Source organism: Felis catus, chromosome B1 (assembly GCF_018350175.1).
Source record: "Felis catus isolate Fca126 chromosome B1, F.catus_Fca126_mat1.0, whole genome shotgun sequence".
In the NCBI taxonomy this organism is placed as follows: domain Eukaryota; kingdom Metazoa; phylum Chordata; class Mammalia; order Carnivora; family Felidae; genus Felis; species Felis catus.
This window is the reverse complement of record NC_058371.1, coordinates 199,108,274-199,114,434: the sequence shown is the minus strand read 5'-3', so window position 1 is coordinate 199,114,434 and position 6,161 is coordinate 199,108,274.

Genomic DNA, 6,161 nt, shown 5'->3' with positions numbered 1-6,161 from the left:
GGCGGAAAACGCACCCATAGCGGTCCCCCTAAGTGAGCGGCTCATCCCAAATCGCTTAGGACATTTTGGGACACCCGGACCGTGCGCCCCACGTGCGTGGCATTTTCTACCCAAGCCACGCTCCTGAGCATACGCCCGGCACATATTGAGTGCTTGTGTCCTCCCAGGGACGTGTCCGAGAGTGTTCACGGCAGCTGTCTGCGGAACAGCCCGAAAGGGGAAGGACTCAGGTATCCGTGGGCGGTAGAACGGACGAGTGCAATCCGGTATATCCAGGGGAGGGAGTATCTCACAGCAGCGAGGAAGGACACCGGACGGTTGTCCCCACGGTGGGGCTGAGTCTCACAGATGGATTATCAGGAGAAATAAACCAGCCCCAGGAGGGCAAGCCCGCCAGGGTGCTGCAAGTTCTGTCTTTTTCTTGGTGGTGGTACCTGGGTAGGAACACAGGCAAAAGTTCATCAAGGTAAGCTGTGCACCCAGGATCTCTGTACTTAATATACATAGGTGAGGCCTCAATTAAAATATAAACCGTAAGTATCTTAATGCCCCCGAGAGCATCAGAGATTCCTGTGTACTCTCTTTTCTCCTGCTTCATTCTCTCATCCTGCCATTATTGCCCCTTCCCCCTGATTTCTTCTTTTTTTTATTAAAAAAAATTTTTTAATGTTTATTTTATTTTTGAGAGAGAGAGAGAGACAGCATGAGCAGGGGAGGGGCAGAGAGAGAGAGAGGGCGACACAGAATCCTTAGCAGGCTCCAGGCTCCGAGCTGTCAGCCCAGAGCCCGATGCGGGGCTCAAACCCACGAATGGTGAGATCATGACCTGAGCCGAAGTCAGACTCCCAACTGACTGAGCCACTCAGGCGCCCCTCTTCCTCTGTGTATCTTTATCCCACCATATTGTGTCTCTGAAACTATTTCAAACCCTTTTGGGATGAGAGAAGTTAAACATTGAAGACGAAGAAAAAAGCCTGAGTAGCTGTCTGCTTTTGTAGCTTTAATGAAAGCGATTCTCTTTTTATTGCCTTAGCTTCATTGCTTGTTGTCCTAAATCAAGATTTTGCTCCGTCTGCCAATTTGCAAACGGACCGATTTCTACCAATTGGCCTTAACATACACAAATCAGCTTCGTAAATAAAAACAAAAGTTTTCCAGCCGACACAGCTTTTGGCTTTCCATCCCCAGGCCCCTGCCCCACAGTGGTCTCCTGGCAGGAAGACAAGAAAGCTATCATTCTCTTCGACACGGCATAAATTGCCATCCTTTCCCTGGGTAAATCTCAGACGCCGACCGCCAAAAGCAGGCCGCTGATTCATTCCAGGGAGATTCCAGAGTAATCTGCCTCACGGCCTGGAACCAGAGATGCCTTCAGCGGACCCCGTTATAAATTAACATTTAATCCTGGCCCCGGGAATGCTGGGGCTGGAACAGGCCATGGGGGCAGCTGAGCCCACCCCCAGGAAGCCAGGGAAGGGGCCCCGTCCTAGCTCTGTGTCCCATGGACCCCCCACAGTCTGGGGATAGATGTGATTTCCAGCTTGGCTGGATTCAGGCTCCATTGATGACATCATGTGATCTCGGCATGGGCAGGGGGCGGGGGTGAGGGGGGGTGGCGCGGGGAATCAGAGCCTCTGTGAGCCTTAGTTTCTTGCCCTCTCTGCTCCGGTTACTCGGTTACTCGAGGTGCACGGGGTGGTTCGTCAACTCAGCGAGCTTCTCTGCGTCTCGATCCCCTGCAGACCGCAAGCTCGTGAGCGCGGGGACCGTGCGGTACCCCCAGTGCCCAGCACGGTGCTGTGCACACGGCAGAAACTCAGTCAAGGTCTGTGAACTGACTGGATGAGGACCGACCCAAGAGATGCCCCGGACCCGTCGGATGTGGAGTCCCAGGGGGGAAAGAGGTGGTGCCGTTCACCAAGATGAGCCACGGAGAAGAAGCAATAAAGGACGGGGTGGTGGGGGGGGGGGGTTGCGCTTGGCAATCTTCCTGCTCCTCCCCCCCGCCCCAAGCCACACCACCAGCGGGAGATTCAAGGTCTCCAGAAGATACTTAGAGCATTGTCATCCCCCCCCCCCAGATGCTCAGATAGAACAATCAAATAGGATAGTGGGACCTGTTGTCTCCAAGGGCAGGGCCCCAGCCTTACCAGGAGAAGAGACATCTTTTCTCGAGACGGAAATAGACTGTGGGGTCACCAGAGGCAAACAGCACCCGGCTCTAAAAGATGGGCCGGGGCCCAGACCTGCCACCGGCGCTTGGAGGGGACATGGAAAGGAGACTCAGATCTGATAGGTGGGGGTGTTCACCCGAAAGCACAGTGCCCGCTCAGGGCGAGGCCGAGACCCGGCTCCCAGGTGCTGGGGGCTCGGGCTGGCCCAAAAGTGCCACTCGTGCTGTGGCATGCGTCCCGTTTCCAGAAAGAGGGGTGGAGTTTCACCCTGAGAGAGTTGAAGAAGGAACCAGGTCTGGGCCAGGGCGGGGCAGTGGGGCAGGGGCTGCCCTAACAGGAGGACCCAAGTCCTGAGCCACACAAGGGAAAACCCAAGTCTGACCAATTATCGGAGGGTTGTCCCTGCAGGGACGGAGGAGGGATGCTGTCCCCACTGGGCAGCGGTCCCCCGGGAGGCAGCCTTGCCCTTCGCCAGAGAGCTCTGGCAGAGCCTGTGTGCACTGGGGGGGACCTCCAGGGGCCCCGGGGGAGCAGAGGAGGGGCTGGGCTCTGCCGTGCTGCCTTGCAGCTGTCACAAAGAGAAGGACCCGGCCCCGAGGTAGACACTGAGCAGGGGACACAGAGGGATCGGGTGACCGCAGACCTAGGAGCCACGCGTGGAGGGGAGCCCGCCCGAGAGATCTGTGCCAACCCTGGCTGGCTCGGCGTTTCCGGTGTGCCGGGATCTGCTCCTCACGCTCTACTGACTGAAGCTCTCAGCAGCCCTCGAGGACCAGTGTGTCCCCACCATCCCCATCCTCGTGTTCCTGATGGCCCAGGCCCGCAGAGGTAAAACTCCACTGCCCAGGGACACCTGGATGGCTCAGTCAGTTAAGCGTCGGACTTCGGCTCAGGTCATGATCTCGAGGTTCGTGGGTTCAAGCCCCGCGTCGGGCTCTGGGCTGACAGCTCGGAGCTCGGAACCTGCTTCGGATTCTGTGTCTCCCTCTCTCTCTGCCCCTCCCCTGCTCATGCTCTCTCTCTCTCTCTCTCTCTCTCTCTCTCTCTCTCTCAAAACTAAACATTAAAAGAAAAATCCACCATGCAAAGTCACATGGCTAGGAAACGGCAGGGTCAGAGCTCAAACCCAGGAAGGTGGGTTCCAGAGATCACGTGTGGACCCCCTCTTGTGACCTACCTTCTGATCACACAGGATGTGGAAAGCTGCCCCGGGGTGGGGGGAGGAGGGGGAGTCTCGGGACCCCCAACCCCCAACAGAGAACAGTCTCTCCATCTTTCAGAGTCGGGTGCTGCTTGTCTCTGGTGACCCCACAGTCTATTTCCATCTCGGGGGAAAAGACGATTCCTTCTCCTGGTGAGGCTGGAGCCCCGCCCCGGGGAAACAAAGGCTTCCGCTATTCTGTTAGATTGTTCCATCTGAGCATCCGGTGGGGGAATGACGATGCTCTAAGTATCTTATCTGATGCTGACTGTGCTTTACTGGGGGATGCTGTGTGCCCGCATCGCCATGGATGTTGTGATCTGCTCAGCCAGGTCCCGAATACACGTCCCAAGATCCACATCTATAGTAACGACGAGAAAAGCAATACTCCACGTGTCTCGTTCAGCTCCTCACAATTTCACCCCCATGAACGGGATCGACCCCCACAGCAACTGAGCGCAGACGGTGCTTTGGCCCCTCCCAGAGCTGAGGAAACGGAGCTCAGAGAGGTTAAGTGACTTGCCCAGTATTGCCCAGGGTGAGTGCCGGACGTCTAACCCGAGAATGTCTAAATCCAAAGCCTCTGTAAGCATTGTCTTGTGAAGAATAAGACTTTTATTTGGAGGAAAAAATATCTTTAAAATAATATCTTACCACGGGTAGGAAGGAGTTCAGTGCTTTTTAATACAAGGAACCTACCCAAAATTGTAAGGTATTTCCTTTCCCAAACAGAGGCATAAGTGGGTCTGCTGTTTTTGTGTGATTCTCTGTGAGGAGGCCCTCTGGTATATTCCACGGGGCGGGTCTGTGGCCCCGAGGCGGAGGTGGTTAGAGCCTGCTCTGCTCCTGAGCCTGGTCCTCGGAGACATGCCCAGGATGTGCTCCAAGTTACCACAGAGTAAGAGGAAACTTTCCCACCATCTTGGGATTGCAGATTGCTGGGTAACTGAGCCATGAAAAATGATCAGACCCATGTTCCTCCACTGGCCTCGGAGAAAAAGTCCTGAAAGCAATTTGTCGTGGTGGAAAGAAGACCGGCTGCCTGCCAGAGAGCTCTGGGGGTGCGGGAGAGGGAGCGTCCCCGTGCCTCCTACCACATCTCCATGGAATCCGTCCGTCTCTCCGAGAGCCCGGGTCAGGGAGACCGTCTCCTTGCCCGGCTTCTGCCCCCTGTGGACTTGTGACCACGGAGAAGCTACTAAACTTCCCTGTTGCCTCGGTTTCCCCATACATAAAATAGGGGCATTGGGATTCGAGGAGACCAAAACACGCAAGAAGTAAAGCACCTCACGCAGCCGTGACTCACAGGGAACTTGACCAGTGTCGCTTTTCTGACCCTCCGAAGCACACCCCCTCCACCTACTCGGGGGACATCCGCTCCCACGGTGCTGAACGTGCGGGCACGTGTTCAGAAACGCGAAACAAGACTCGGACTGAAGCCGTCCCGTGGGGAGAAAACCAGTAGGGCCACAGTAAGAAACCGCAGGTCGGCCCAGGTGTGGGGACACCTGCGAGGCTCCGCTTCCCCTGCGCAGGTCAGCAGGGAGGGAAGAGGCAGCCGACCATTCATTCTGACAAGGCAGCCCGCACCAGCTCGGGGGGGATAGGGGGATGGGGGGATGGGGGGATGGGGGGGTGGGGGGGGAGCAGCCACGCGGCCTTTTCCATCAAAGCATGCTGCGCTCGGTAGCAGGAAGTTGCTGTCTCCTTCTTGAGAACCCCTGTATGCACCCTTGAACCCGCCCCACTCGCCCCCCCCCCAAAAAAAACTGTTTGGATCCTCAGAGGCTTCCTAGGTCCGGAAAAGGTTGTTTGGCCTCCGAAGTCCCTTTGGAGACCAGTCTGGCTACCCACTGCTGTCATTGCTCCTCGTGGCCACAAGATGTCACTGTTGAGGATGGGCTTGCTGCAGCTCGGCTAAGGACACCTGCCCCCCCCCACGGGACAAGCTCTCCCTTGTTGGGGCTTTCGCGGTGGCCCACAGTATGTGCCAACAGTATAAGCGTGGTGGTTCACATTCCCACATTCCCGAGCGCAGCCGTTGCTCCCCGAAACGTAACCACGGTGCCAGGGTGATGGGGTCTAGAGGGATTTTTTGGAATAAGTCCTAACTTGTGCCCAAACCAGTTCTTTCCCTGCTAACCTAACGCTCCATGATGGCTAATTTTATGTGTCAACTGAGCTGGGCCTTAGTGCCCATATTTTGTCCAACGTTATTCTGGATGTTTTGGGATGAGATTAACATTTTTTAAATTTTTTTTTAAATCTTTATTTATTTTTGAGAGAGTGTGAGTGGGAGAGGGGCAGACGTCTAACTCAAGAATCTAAATCCAAAGCCCCTGTAAGCAGTATCTAGTGAAGAATAAGACTTTTATTCCAAAGCTGAAGCAGGCTCCAGGCTCCGACCCGTCAGCACAGAGCCCGACGCAGGGCTCAAACTCACAAACCGTGAGATCATGACCTGAGCCGAAGTCGGTGGCTCAACCGACTGAGCCAGCCAGGCGTCCTGAGATTAATATTTAAATCGGTGAACTTTGAGTAAAGCAGATTATCCTCCATAACTTGGGTGGGCCTCGTCCAATCAGTTGAAGGCCTGGGTGGAACAAAAGACCGACCTCCCCCAAGCAAGAGGGAGTTCTGTCAGCAGACAGTCTTTGGACTCAAACTGCCACATTAGCTCTTCCCTGAGTCTTAGCTTGACATCTTACCCTACAGATTTGGGGTTTGTCAGCCCCGTAATCATGTGAGTCAATTCTTTAAATAGCCTTCAGGGCACCTGGGTGGCT